At 42.5% G+C, this 15,634-nt stretch overlaps 1 protein-coding gene across 4 annotated transcripts in view; it reads right to left on the bottom strand.

Moving 5' to 3' along the window:
• Positions 1–15,634, bottom strand: part of Prickle2 (prickle planar cell polarity protein 2) — a 327,581-nt gene that overhangs the window by 70,623 nt on the left and 241,324 nt on the right. The gene's annotated exons all lie outside the window — the stretch shown is intronic.

Here is a 15,634-nt window from a genome sequence, read left to right on the forward strand (position 1 = left end):
CACACACACACACACACACACACACACACACACTAAGAGAAACTAACACATGCACAGACTTGAGCAAATATAAACTCACAACCCAGTGAGACTGTTTAGAAGTATGTTGAGATTCAGGGTAATTAAGATGGGAGAAAGCATCTTCCATGGGACTGCTAGGCAATCACAGTCAAACATGTACCTCATAAGGTCACCATCACTCTGGAAGTAAATATTCTAAATAACAGGACAATTGGTAAAACAAGTAAGGAAACAAGTCACCGGTAAGTACCTCAAGTAAAAGATGCTGGGGCTGAAGGGGATTTGGAGTACTTCAAAAGTGACACCTTACGATGAGTGTGGTCCCCAAATTGAAGCACCAGAAATGATACTCAAGGCAACAATGATGGGTGGTAGTGCTGGTGGGAGATGTTCAGGCCGGGGTGAATACATCAATGCTGATGTTTGAGGTGTCCAGAAGAGTGAGCTCACTCTCTTCTGTTCCCTGCAATTGGGAGCACTGTGCTCATACCTAGTCTTGCCCTTCTGTCATGTAAGGTGGGAGATATATATATATATATATATATACCACCAGCTGCCAGTCAGTATCAAAATCCTTACGTTGCCAGGCTCTGTGAAACTATACATGAGTGTCCACAAGTATTTTTAAAAATTATGAAAATTATTTTTATGTTAAAATAAGTTAAGTGCCACCCCCCCCAATGAGAAATGAGAGGCCATTGCTCAGTGGAAGAGAGTTTATTTGAATGCCTGAGGCCCTATGTTCGATCTTTACTACTGCCAAAAAAAGAAAAAAAAAAAACAAAGTTGTTCCAAAATAAAAGTAATAAAAGTAACAATCTGTTTAATATCTAATGCAATCATGAACTTTCAAGCATCTCAAAATAGCTTCAGGAAAAAAAAAGCTGAAATACAAAGAGAAACAAATCTATAACCACCATAAGATGACTCTTTGTGGCTTTGATAGGTCAAAACGATAAACGTCACAGAGATGATGGAACACGCACGACAGTGGTAATTATTTTTCATGGTCTCTTACCACCATTCTGCTCTGAACTGCAAACACTGTCTTGTTTATTCTTGTTTTACAACTTATAGGAAAAACCAATTTCATATCCTCCCAGTGCAAGTGGCCATTGGGAAACTGAAGACTTTCCCTTGACATCACAAGAAGAGAGGCGATGTGAGCCATCTGTTCTTTACCTCTGACAATCTGAAATGGGGCATGTTTGGTCCTTTCTCAGACTGTCCTGACTGTCGGATGTAAGGCTTGGGCTTTGTGGGTTCTGTTCTCGATCTCTCTGCTTATGCCCTTGGAGTCTACTGTTCCTGCTCTGCCACCTCTGGACGAGATTTTGAGACTTTAATTTTCATTCTGTTTCCTTAGTTAGGCCTTGCCTAGAAAAACATATTCACATCAACTGCTGACCATCTCCCAGCAATAATAATTCTAGAGGTCCCTGAAATGCCAGATATCAGTTGGTTATTCCATTAGGCAAGATTCCTTGTTTTCATTTTAGATTAGAAAGGAAAACCTAACCTCCCTCTGATCAAGAGTGGCAAAACTGGGTGAGGTTTCCAGTGTGGCTAATCCAAAGGCACGCTTTACAGCCAATTTGTTTCGGAAGGACTGCCCAGTGACTATATCTCAGCAGAGCAGGTACTTACAGCCCATCCATCATCAAGACAAACTATTGACTGGTGACACTCAGTAATGGCATCCAACAAGAGATGGAAATTTCAAAGCCTGGCCTCAAATGTATCTACATCTCTCTCCTTAAGACACAGACACACATACACAGACAGACAGACACACCCACACCGAGAGAGAGAGAGAGAGAGAGAGAGAGAGAGAGAGAGACAGACAGACAGACAGACAGACAGACAGACAGACAGACAGACAGACACCAAATGGCTGTGGAAATTAGCTGGTAGACATTGAGGTCCTTCCTATCATGCTCTCTATTCAGAGTGTGTGGTACCTACAACAATTTGCAGAAAGATGGAACATGCAACAGAGACTGGGTCATCGATTTTGAAGGAAATCATAACCCCCTCGGGCGATACCAGTAAGGATGGAGATGTCATCTCTTTTTTGTAGGATTCTCTGAAAGTGCTGGAGTTGAGTTTCCCAGGGACCCTGAGGTGGTAGGGAAGTCAATGTTCCTACTCCTAGGCTTTCATGTAAGTTTGAGATATAGGGCATCCCAACAACAAGTGAGAAAACGGAAGTCACAATGAGAGCAGATGGAGCCCTGCATCAGCCAGGGAAGCTGTGTGGTGTCATATGTCAAACCATGCACTTCTTCCTGAAGTCACCACAGCCCAAGTGAGAATCAGTTTCCCACAGCGCCTTCACCCAGGCACCTTTGTGCAGTGCACAGGACTGTATACCTGTATGCTAGCCCTGGCTCCTTTCCAGCTCCCAGCCTATGGATTTATCTTTTTGTAAGTGAAAATTCTGGAATCCTCAGCTTTTCTGACTAAGATCTTAATCAATCTTCCTAACTTCCATCCCATAACAGCTAGAATCATTAGTTACTGAGTGCCAACTACATATTACACATCTCTCTCAGGAATTTACAGATGATGGAATGAGCAAGTTTGTGGGACTGAGGTTTTAGTACTGTCCATTTGGATGCTGTTGAGTCCCTGCCTTCATTTCCTCTTTTTATTGTGCATAATTAATATTGAGTTGGTCTTTCTGACGGTAATTGGCCAGAAGTAATTGGCTCAATTACTTCCTGAAGCAAGTCATAGAAACTTCAGAGGATTTCACCGGCAGGCCTTCCTGTTTGCTGAAGAGCAATTTCACCTCACCTCACCAGGGTATTTGACACATGACAAACTACTCATATTTAAAGTACATATAGAACTGATTAACATATGTATACTCTCATACTTGTATTGGCATATCTAAGACAGTGAGCCCACCTATCACCTCCTGAAGTTTGGTCTTTTTTTTTTCCCCTATCTACTTCCCATACCACCTGACCTCCAAGTGACCACTGGCCTGCTGTCACTGTGTATTTGCACTTTCCAGAGTTTTATGTGAATGGAATTATAATGTTTATACCTTTTTGTCTCAGGATTTTGGGGTTTTTTTTGGCATAATGATATGAAATCCATCCACGTTGTTGTATATATCAAAACTTTGCTCCCTTGTATTGCAGATAGTAGCATCTCACACGAATGGAACTCATTTGTTAATCCATTCACTTGCTGACAAACATCTGAGTGATTTCCTACCATTGTAAACAGTAGTCATTTTGAAAGCATCAGTCCCTAAGACATTATCCCTCTGAATCCTTATAACTATGCTACAGTTAGGTGATGACATTCTTACTTGCAGAGGATGAGTTAAAAAGTCTATGAAGGTAAATTCACATGGCCAACATCAGACAGTAGCACAGGCAGGATCTGAACACAGTGCAAACATATCAAAGCTATGAGCCTAGAGGTGCTCCAGTGCAAACATGTCAAAGCTATGAGCCTAGAGGGGCTCCAGTGCAAACATGTCAAAGCTATGAGCCTAGAGGGGTTCCAGTCCAGCCTGGAAGGACAGGCACTTGATGTTAGAAACCAAACATGATAAGCCCAGAAATCGAAGTCAGTGTGGGTCTTCCCTCTATATCTCCCTGAGAGGTAGAAACTCACTATGGTACATAAAGTAAAAATCATAAGACTGGGAGTGTCCTATTGCATCTGGAAAGGAGCCACCTAGACTAATGACATGTGCATAATGTGTACTTAATAAACAACAATTGAAGGAATGAATGGTTAAATGCTTGAGAGGATGGATAAGTGAATAGGGAGAGAGGCAGAAAGATGAGGAAGGAAGGTAGTTACCTGATGATTTGATGGTGGACTCATCTAGCCATCCCATAGTTACCAAAAATAGTTCCCAAGTCCTAAGATTGAGCAGGTCATCTTGAGAATAAGTCAGCTTTCTTCCCAGCTCAGTTAGCAGAGAGTGTGTGTACTGTGAAATCACATAGGGAAGTCTAAGTCCTGGGGCCCACACTCACTCCTTGGCACCTGAAGATGCATTCATGGAGAAGGCTAGAGCTATTTGTATTGAGAGCTGAGAACTCCAACAGCAGGCTCCATCCTGCCCTTGCAAATGCTCCTTGGCTTTCCCGGGCCTCACATTCTGTCCATGAGCTTTGACAAGTCCCTGCTGGTGGAAGCCACGTTGTTGCTGACTTCATCTGGCAGAGGCCCTGAAGCCTGGGAACCCAGGTTCTAGCCTCATCTTTGAAAACTCTGTTGAAGACAAATTTATTAACAGGCTGTTGTGTTAAATGCTGCACATACATGCATATTTCCCATCTTCATCCAATGACATCAGGGCCTCTTTGGAGCCAAGATAAACACACACTGCTCACGTGACAAATTTCCTGAGAACTACAGAGGAGATTGCTTAGCAGTCTCCTCCTGTCTCCTTCTTGCCTCCCTTACCCCATACATCTCTGGAACCACACTGAGACCATCGGGGTGAATGACAGCGAAGCTTAAGAAGGAACTACAGCTTTGGGGAGAACAGAATCTACCAGTTCAGTTGCAGAAGCACACAGCTCACTACAGCCATGGCATTTCATCTGGAGCTCAGCATATACTGCTGGAGTAATGAGATGAAAACACCATTCTAGAGGTGGTTGGCAAGTCTAATGATAGTTTTTACAGAGGTTTAACCCATCGGTCTTCTCAAGTAGGCTGTCTCCTGCACAAGGATAGAGACACTGTCTTTATCCATGCCTTCCTTTAGTGAATAGGATAGTGCTTGGAAGATGGTTGTCACTAAGCATATATGTCCCAGATGACTTCTAACAGACAAATAGCCCTTTTATTGTCTGCTCCAGCTTCTAAAGTATGAACCTATTATACAGGGTTCTGTGTTTTCTTTTTCACCACTATAAGCTCAAAGCCCAACTTCAAATGCATGTTTACCATCATTAACCAGCTGTTGCATGAATAAACAATTGAATTTAATGCCCCCCTCATAAATGTTGAGATTCAAAGTCCCTGCTGATGCCCAGATATATGACTATACCAGGAACAGAAGAGCCTGACGAGGAGTAAGGATGGGATGAGAGATGGCGGAGAACCAAAGAAAATAAGACATTGACAATGGGGACAAGTCTTAGAAGGGTGGACTGAGCTGCTTCCTGTAATGATGGGAACACTTCTTAGTCACCAAGGCCAACCCGAGCTTAGGGGAGAGTTCCAGCCCACAGAGATAAAGCTGGTTGAAGGTACACTGTTCTACTCTTTCACTACACCTGATCTCCCGGGTGGAGCACCCAGGGAGAGGCAGAGTGGAGGATAAAAGCCCAGTGTCTTGGGATGAGGCAAGACAGATAGGAGATTGTAGTTCTGGTTCTTGGCTTACCAGCTTCTTGTTCTATTTGCTGATCATCTTTGAATCTCAACACTTATGAGGGGGCATTGAATACAGTTGTTTGTTCATGCAACAGCTGATTATAGATGGTAAGCATGAACCTGATAATGGGCTGTGAGCTTATAGTGGTGAAGAAGAAAACAGAACCCCGTATAATAGGCTTGTACTTTAGAAGGCAGAGCAGATGATAAAAGGGGTATTTGTCTGCTATAAGTCCAGCATGTGGCAATTGCCGTTTAGGGCTTCCATAGCCCACTCTGAGGAAGTGTTCTTAGCTGCCCTACTCCCATACACCACAGAAACATCCCGGCACTAGAGAGTAAACAGACAAGGCAGTGAGTCCTCCTAGCCCTTGTGCCTAAGGATGCCTTGATCTCTTTTCACTTCTCCCCAAATTATCCGTCAATGTTCTCTTCAAATGCTTTTGTATAAAGTAAGTGCCAATCTCATTTCATTTCTAAGCTTCACTCAAATGAACACACAAACTAGGTTGGTGTTGCAAAGCAGATAGATGTCTTCATGACATTCAGCAGCATCTCAACAGCCACTTCCTCAGAGATCAGGCCAAAGGAGCCAACTTTTCAATACTCAGGACCATATTCATGACACTGGAATCAGTTCCTAGTCTTATATAGGTAGTTTGAATAAGGCAAAAGTGAAATGTGGGGGGCTGTCTGACACCATTATTCACTATTATGGATATTATCACACTTTCTTAAAGACTAAAAATCTGGACTTATTTTTATCATGTATTTGTTTCTTAATTTTCCATCATCATTCTTACAACTACAGTATAGTAGAAACTTTAATTGTCTTTTTCAGTTGTTTTATCCCCAGTGCTCAAACAAAAGCTGAGGTATACTTAGTATATAATAAATATCTACTAAAGAAGTAAATTAATAAATAAAATGTCTGATAGCCATGTCTTTTCTACATTATTTTGTAGGCTATGCTTCCATTTATTTTTTTTTTACACATTCATTAGTGAGAAACATTGAGTAATATGGTCCCAGTAAGCTCACCGACCAGCCATTTCAGACAATGGCTACACAGTGTAAAATGAGGGGCCAGACAGATGCCTCCTGCTGACCTGTTGATTTTCCTTCCACTCAGAAAGGTATGTAGAACACTCTTCATAGTGGGCAGACACCCCGGTAACCTACTGAGAATGTTCCAGAGACTGGTTCCTAAGGGCTTCTAGGGTATGAAGCCAAGACTGCAAGATCACAAGCACCAAGAAAGGTGTACGGTGGCTTTCATTTCCTAAGTGGATGGTCCTGAAGCTCGCTTGCTGCACTGGATAATCCAGAATCAGGTGGCTCTGCCTGGGCCCTTGTCAAGCAGCTCAGACACAGTGGGGTCAGGGAAAATGATGAGCATTAAGTTGGGCAGTCACAGGAGTCAGACATATCTCCAGCAAGCAGGCAATCCAGGAAAAGAGGCTTTAGGTAGATTAATATATGTAAACATTTAATTTCACTTAAACATTTAAGATGACCAGCTTTCTGATTCTTCTCTTTCAAAATAAAGACTTGGTGGGCTTCCCATTCTGAAAGAAGAAGAGAGCTCATCCAATTCCCCAACATTAAAGAACCCCTCCCTGATCCTCAAAGCAGATGCGGGCAGCTCTGTCTCTCCACCCTGGGATGTCTGTCTCTTTGTGTGTGTGTAGTGTGCTGTGCATGTAGTGTGTATGTGTGTGGAGTATATGTGTCTGTGCTGTGTAGGTGTGGTGGGGTGTGTGTGTGTGTGTGTGTGTGGAGTAGTGTGTATATGTGTGGAGTGTGTGTGTCTGTGCTGTGTGTATGTGTCTGTGCTGTGTATGTGTGGTGTGGGGTGTGTGTGTGTGTGTGTGTGTCTGTGCTGTATGTGTCTGTGCCGTGTATGTGTGGTGGTGGTGTGTGTGTGTTTACTTTTGCTTCTGTTTTTAGTAGAATATGGTTGAGCTCTGAGACCTTGCTTTTCTTGCCTTATTATTCCTTAAGTGAGTAGAGAGAAAGAATCCATTCTTGCAGCCCTAGGTGACCTCACTCTGATGGCATCAATATCCCTCAGACACAGCAGCTGAAGAGCAGAGTCCTGTACTGGGAAGACTTGAAGTTTTTCTGTTTAAGCCCTTCTGCATCAAGCTAGTGCCATACTCCAGAGGGATACTGAGCTACACAACCTCGGAGAGAGCTGAGAAGAAATTGAAACCCAGGGTTCCCATAAAATCCTATGCTTGTTCCCTCTCCTACATCTCCACCTAACCTTGCTCTTTCCTGGACAGTCAAACATTACTCTTGCCTCTGTGAGTCAACTCCAAGCAGTAGTAGTCATTTAGTCGATAGCATCTTCCAGGAAGGGTGGCAAAGAAGCAACTATTTGATTGAGCAATGTCTATGTGCTTTATACATCTTCATTCAGAGCCAGGCCAGTCCTGGAACTGACAAGTCTGAACATGTTGATTCCAGGGTCTGGCTATCTGCAAGTTATTTAACTTCTCTAAGCCTTGTTAACTCATTTCTACAATGGAAACCAAATAACATTGTTAAAAATGGTGGTGACAAGCAAAGGACTCTAAGTCAGCACACGACAGAGATCCTTGTACATTGATGATTACCATGGCACTGCTTATAATTGCTAAGTTATGGGCCCAACCTATTTATCCTACAGCAGAGGGAAAGATAAAGAAAATAGAATATATTTTATATACCCAATGGATTTTTTTAGCCATAAAAAAGAACAGTTAAGTCATTTGCAAGAAAGTGGTTGGAACTGGAGATAATAAAAATTAAATCAGTCTCCAAAAGAAAACTATTTTATGTTTTCTCTCACTTATGGATCCTAGGTTTTATATAGCTACATAAAATCATATGACATGAAGGAAGAAGAAAAATGGCCTAGGAGAGGAAGAACTATGAAGATGAGGAAAGGCAAGAAAAGAGAGGATGACTGGAACTATGCTCAACATTTAATACATCCTTGCACAAAAACTTACAAGATAATAATTTTTTAAATGGTGGCGAGGCTGGAGTTACAGCTCCATCAGCATAGTGCTTGTTTTGCAAGTGTGAGGACCTGAGTTCGAGCCCCAGGACAGAGTAGGCCTAGAGTGGTAGGTATGGTGGCAGGTGCTTAGAACTGAGCAATGGGAAAGCAGAGACAGGTGGATCCCTCGGGGTTGCTGTCCAGACAGTCTAGCCTACTTACCAAACTCCAGGCTAGTGAGAGACTATGTGAAACAAAACAAAACAAACAAACAAATAAACAACATAGTGGTTTACATCTGAGGACATCCAAGGTTGTCCTCTGAGCTCCACACACGTGTACCCACTTATACGAACATGCATACATGCACACAGGCACACACACACACACACACACACACACACACACAAAATGGTGGTAAGCACACAAGTCTATATACTGGAAGCCAAATAACACTGCCATCACCACCATCCTCCTCCTTAAGGGGAAACCTAGGCTCCTGGGAGCTGAATAATTTCCTGAGGTCAGAAAGTGACAAGTCAGGCATCCAGATGTGTCTGACTGCAGAAGCAAGGATCCCCACTGGGATGGGCTGCTGCTTTTGCAGGCCACAGCTTTACAGAGCCAGAGACTTCGACTCAGACACAGATGATGCCTTAGTTGGGAAACAGTGATCTTCTGCCAGCCCTCAGCTTCTCCCCCACTGCTCCAGACCCTGGTCTTGGAGCCAGCAGTGCTGATTCAGGTCTACACTAGAGCAGAGGCTTTACTGTAAGCATGTTCGCCTCTCCCACCCTGGTGCAGCCTAACAAAGTCTAGTGTGACTAAGATGGCTAGGGAATCTGCCTAGAGTGCATATATTCACAGGAAGCACAGGGGATGAAAACAAGAGATAAGAAACAATCTCTCAGGAAAAAAAATCATCCTTTTGATATTATGTATCCATGAACACTTTTCCTTCTGCTGGGAACTCTGTCTGCCTGACTCTTAACAGTGTCTTGTTTGGTGCTCATAGGCACTGGGCACTATAGCCTGGTGTTGGCATCGTTTCCTAAAGAAAAGAGCAGGCAAGGTCTCCGCCTATACAAGTGCTAAAGCCAAGTGAGGGGAGTGAAATATTAAGGAATTCATGATACAAATAAATATCCAGCTGTGAGTTTGATACACATTAAAGGAAGTTGCAAGACTTCGTTACAAAGCTTATAACTGGGGACCAGACCTTGAAATCATAGCTGATCAAAAATGTCTCTGAGGACATTTACTCTGATGATTAATGCATAGGCAAAGATCATGAACAAGGGAACAAAAAGGATTTTTAATCTCTCAATAGAGGTAATTTTATAAAGGCTAAAACCGTCTAACTCACTTCATCTCCGGGAAGTATTGGGTGTTTTTTTTTTCCGTTGGAAGAATGCTTCAAAAGTCAAAAAGTGGGCAATTACCCCTGGCATCTGTTTTTCATTCTTGCTTGGATAGTCTGAAGAGAATGTGGAATGATCTGGAAAAAATAACTGACTTTCCACTTTATGCACTGGGACAAAGTTAAGGTCAAGGGAAGATTACTTACTAACGTTAGAGATTAAGGATTTGGCATATTTATATGTGAGACTCTGTTGTGGATACTTGGGCTGTCCAAAATGTCAATGAAAAGGACATTCGGGAGATAGCAGGAAGCCATTCAGATTTTCAAGGGGCAGCCAAAGGAGAAATAATACAAACAATATTGCCTTGTATACCTAAGGAAGACTACCTGATAATGTGCAGTTACAACCTCACAGGATGGCAGTTTGTCATAATGAACAAAAGCCTTTGGCTATCTCTCATGGGACACTCCTCTTCCAGGGCTGTTCTTAAGGGGAGAAGCAGGGATATTTACAAGATCCACAGAGTTAGCTACTGTTATTGTACCATAAACTAACAACAAAGCGGTGGTCAAATCGAGCCTTGAGCTCCTTACATCAGTAGTGGCCATTCTCTTTTGTCCTGGATCATCATCTGGTTACTTTTCAGGCTGTTTACTATCTCAGAGTTCCACTCATACACTGTTAGAATCTGTCAGTCCTTTAGAGAATTGACTCCTTCCACCACCACCACCCCCCCGCCCCCGTCATAGACTTCCAAATGTTTCAGATTCCTCATGGTGGGTGACACTTCAGGTTAGACAAGGGAAAACCTAATTTCAGAAGAGAACTTGCTCTGAAGTAAATGGATACTGAAAAATGTTCACAATACAAGAAAAGAAAGGGCCATGTCAGGCAGGTAGAGTATATCACCATACACTTTCCTCCAAATCTACACAAAAGACACTGGCTCTCTCTATACAGATACTTGATGATACTAAAAAGTTTGGGATACAGTTTTCTCCCTTTGGTGGAAAGGATTTTCAGTTGCTGGTTTAGATGCTTCTTGTTTTCTTTTAGAAAATGTTTGTTTTATTTTGTGTGTGTGTGTGTGTGTGTGTGTGTGTGGCACATGTCTGTGTGAGTACAGGCACACATGTGGTTGCAGAGGGCAGACGATCACTTTGGATCCCTTGGGGCTGGAGTTATAGGTGCTTGTGAGCCACCAGACATGGGTGCTGGCATCCAAACTCGGGTACTTGTAATTGAGAAGCAAGTGTTCCTAACCACAGTGCCGTCTCTCCAGCTCCCACTTTCTTTCTTTTTTGACCCAGACTCTCCCCTTTATAAAAGAGGAAGAAAGTTATTCCCAAGCTGGGGAATCACTCAGAACAGGCTCCTTGTTTTGACTTAGTGGAGAAGTCAGGGGCAGCCTCAAAAACAGTGAGTGGGTCACAACTCTAGTACTCTTTTAAGCACTTGAGCATATTACAAGATAGCAATTGGTATGCAGGAGCCAAAGTATGATGAGTGTTGGATGAGCTAAGGACAGCCATCCTCTTTTGTCTTAGTTGCAGCAAATTCCTGGTGAGACACACTCCAAGTACCTCTCTGTCTAGAGATATGTTTATTTTATTTTGGATATATGAGTATTTTGCTTACATGTATGTATGTGTACTATGTGTGTGCCTGGAGCCTGCAGTGGTCACAAGAGGGGATCAGATCCCATGGAACTGGGGTTATGAGTGTTTGTGAGCCACGACCAGATGCTGGGAACAGAATCTGGGTCCTCTGCAAGAGCAACAAAAGCTGTTAGCCACTGAGCCATCTCTTTTGTCCCCACACTCCAACTTTTAACATGACTTTCATCCAATTGCGATTTAATTCTTTAGAAACATGTGGCAATGTTGAAGACACAACTGAGAGATGCTCCTGGCATCTGGTAGGTGGAGGTGAGGGGTGCTGCTAGCCATTCTATAATACATTGAACTTCTCCTAAAATAAGAATTATCCATCTAGACATGCCGACAGGGAGAAATCTTGCTTGCTATTCACTTTATTTGCCTTGTTTATGATTTTCTATTATAACCTTGTCAAAAAGCATTTATAGAAGATGGCTACAATTATTAACTGAGTCTGAATGAGAACCGGAGCCTTAAAACTGACTTCCAGCAGCCTCCTGAGAATAGAGTGTAGTGAACTTTTCCCCTAATAAAGACAAGAAGCCAATCATTGGGCAAGAAGGAGGCAGATCTTCCGGTCCTGAGAGAGATAGAGGGAAGGCAGGTGGAGGAGACTTCCTTTTGGACAGTGGGAGCAAGGCAACCAAGATGTGAGCCGGGGCCAGTTAGTTCGGGTAGCAGAACCCACCGGGATACTCCAGAAGATTTCTAACATAGAATAGTTGGTGAATTTAGGATGCTAGATTCTGCACCCAGCGATTGTGTTATCTATTGACTACAAACTAAGATTGTCTGGTGTTTTCCACTTCGCTGAGATTCAACTAAGCTCCAGGGAATGGTAACTATGCAGAGCATGGGTTTTCGAGAGTGTGCCCCGACTCACAGCAGAAATTTGGGAGTGCTGAGTGGGGTTTGGCAAAACTCAGCCACAGGTAGGAGTGGGCTAACTCGGAGTTCTGAAGAAGCGTTGGCAAGGGAAAACATGTGGTCGTGGTCTCAGGTTCCATACTGGGCTGGGAACAGAACAGACCGAGACCGCCCGCTAGGCCGGCGGCGTTAGCATGGATTGTTTTTTAATATTACACGCAACAGTAGAGTTTGCAGCTTTCTGGCTGGCTATCTTAGGATTCTCCAAATGATATCAAACTCCTTAATATTGAGTGAGCTGAAGCAGAGGATTTGAATAATCACCACCAATGAGTTTTGAGTCATTTGGAATCACGAGGTGACCACCTTTCCAACTTCATCTGTTTCATTTACCACTTCTACACTAGTGTGAGAAGGGTCCGTTTTGAAGCTCACCGATTTTTTATGAAACTAAATGCCCAGTCAAGAATACCTCCCTGAATGTGAGATGAATTTCACATGCATTCCATTACATTGAAGGACCTACTCAAGAGAAAGAGTAATAAAGAATATCACCTGAAGGTATACCGTCAGCTCTACGTTTGTGGAGAGAGAGAGGAAAGATTCCAAACCAAAATTAAAGAACATTACTCTCCACCCTAATTAGTCTTTAATATTTTGCCTCTAGTCAGAAGCATTTTTCATATTCACCGTAATTTCTTTGATAGAAAATTGGTTTCTCTCAATTCATAGACAACTAACATGATATTAACAACAGGGCTTTCATTAAGGGAAGGCATTTAGGGCTTTTTTTTTTTTTTAAATCTAAGTGCATACCAGACATCTCTTCAAAAATCTTTAAACCCACAAATATATTTGTAAATAATAGACTCTAAAAGATCTCAATATTTCAAACCTGAAACCTATTTCTATCACGCAACGTGACCTCTTCAAAGACTTTTAAATAGTAGGACTCACATTTTATTGAGCAAATATGGAACTGTCCAAATAGCCTGATAGTCTGTCTCTGGAGGGCGCTTTTCCTTTCTAGTTATGTGCATCAGAGAGGTCCCATGAGTGCTGGGAACAAAGATGTCCTGAAGAACAACCGCTAGAAAGGGGCGCACCCTTTTACCTGGCATACTTCCCACCATTTGTTTAACAGTGTTTATCATTTTCTTTCAAAATATACTTACAAACTTCCATTTAACATTTCCCCAGAACAGCTGAATGAGTCAAGTGCTGACAGTCATTTGTAATTAGAACTGGTGGGTTTAACCAAGATCCTAACTTCTCTAACTGCCTGCTTTCTTCAGTCAGCATGTGCAGAAAGTTTTCCTGCAATCTGAGCACCACTGGAGACAGTTTGCGGCCTTAGAGAATAAATCTACTTAAGCAGAAAGGTTGGAAGATTCAGGGCTTAATTCGGCAGGAAGCGACGCTGTCTAGGTGAAGAATAATGGTGACACAGATGGACCAAAAAGAAGCTTCTGGAAATGAGGTCAGCAGGAAAATGACATAAGCTCCCAGATCTACCCAGGTACACAGACTCATCGCTCAGAGCAGCAGCTATGTCAGTGACATTCCGTCAGCAGCACTCTCTCTGAACACCTCGATAAATATCCCCCTCCTTTTAAGGTTAATTCTTCAAGAATGCAATCTTTAGAGAGAGTAAAAGAAATAAAGACTCTCAACCCACAAGCGGTGAGAAAGCGGTTTGTTGTTGTTGTTCTGCTACTATCCTAAGAAAGCACTGCCTTTTGACTCCCATAGAAAGGTTCTCTGTGACTGTTTCTCACTCAAGGTATTTTTCCATGTGTGAAGAGAAAAAGAGATCACAAGGCTGAAGCACACATAGGGAAACAACGTGAGAAGCTTAGCAGTAACAGAGGATGCCAGCATCAGGTAGTGTCTGAAGAAAACAGCTACTGCTCAATCCCATGCAATTGTATCTCTGCAGGAATAAAACTTCTAGAGCCTCAAATATTTTAGCTGACAATCTAAACTGGCGGGCTGGGGTTGTAGCTCAGTGGTATAACACTTAGCCGGAGCACACAACGCTATTGGTTCAATCTCTAGCGCTGCAAAAAAAGAAATATAGACTTACATATGAAAATTCCTACATTTATATGATATTTCTCTGGCTAGACAAACCATACCTAGAAGACAGCAATTTGGTACAGCAAAATGGATGGGATAGCATTAACAGTCAAGTTGATACAATTTAGAATCACCTGGGAAGAGTTACTATGAGGAATTGTCTGCACTGGGTTGGCTGGTGGGCATGCCTCAATTAAGTTAATTGGTGTGGAAGTACCCAGCCCACTGAGGGAGGTGCCGTTTGCTAGGCAGAGTCCTGGATAGCATAAGGGTGGAGACACCGCGCTAAGCACACGCATATTCATTTTCTCTCGGCTCTTGACTGTAGATGTGATATGACTAGCTGTCTCAAAGCTTCTGCCGCTGCAGAGTCTTCTCTGCAACATGAGCTGGAATTGTGAGCTAAAATAAACCTTTCCTCTGCAGCACTGCACCCCATCCCCTTTAGAGTATTTTATCACGGAAACTTGAAATGAAAGCAGGACAATAGACAGAGAAAATGGAAAATGGCTAATCAGGGACTCTATAGAAGAACCACTTCTCTAGTTATTAGTGGATTCTTGGGTCTTAATTACAAAGTACTTTTCCTGAAAGCATTATCACACTTAAAGTTTCTGACACATAAAGCCATGCCATTTGAGCTTCTAAATACTTCACCAGACACAGAACTCTCTCACGAATTTAGTGGTTCAGGGGAAGACAATAGTAGTTAACACTTTTAAGATCCTAGCTGTCTCTGAAAGTCATTATCAGGGAGACAGTAAGAGGCTCCAGCTCATAGATGTGTTGTTAGGCTCACTGGGGAAGAGAAGACACCAAGTACCAAGCAATGAAAGACAATGCCTGCTATCCATGGGGAAGAATTCAAAACAGAAAGAAGCAAAGAGAAAAGATGTTCTGATTGGGCCAGTAATGTTTACAGGCTGTGAGTGGTGCCAGGAATATCTTAGGGAAAGGCAATGCCTTTATAAAGGAAGGTCAAACTTAATATTTAAAGATAGCATACACTGTTGAGAGAAAGGCAAGTACTCATTTGCCTTTATAACAGCAATTCTCAACTTTCCTAATGCTGCAACCCTTTAATACAGTTCCTCATGTTGTGGTGACCCCCAAGCATAAAATTATCTTGTCGCTACTTCATAACTGTAACTTTGCTACTGTTATACATCGTTATGCAAATATCTACTCTGTGACCCTTGAAGGGGTCATGGCCCACAGGCTGAGAACCACTGCTTTATAAAGACTGAATGTGATGACTCATGTTGGTGCGATGGTGCTTTTTCTCCCTGTACTCC

The sequence above is a fragment of the Mus pahari genome, chromosome 2 (assembly GCF_900095145.1).
Source record: "Mus pahari chromosome 2, PAHARI_EIJ_v1.1, whole genome shotgun sequence".
In the NCBI taxonomy this organism is placed as follows: Eukaryota; Metazoa; Chordata; class Mammalia; order Rodentia; family Muridae; genus Mus; species Mus pahari.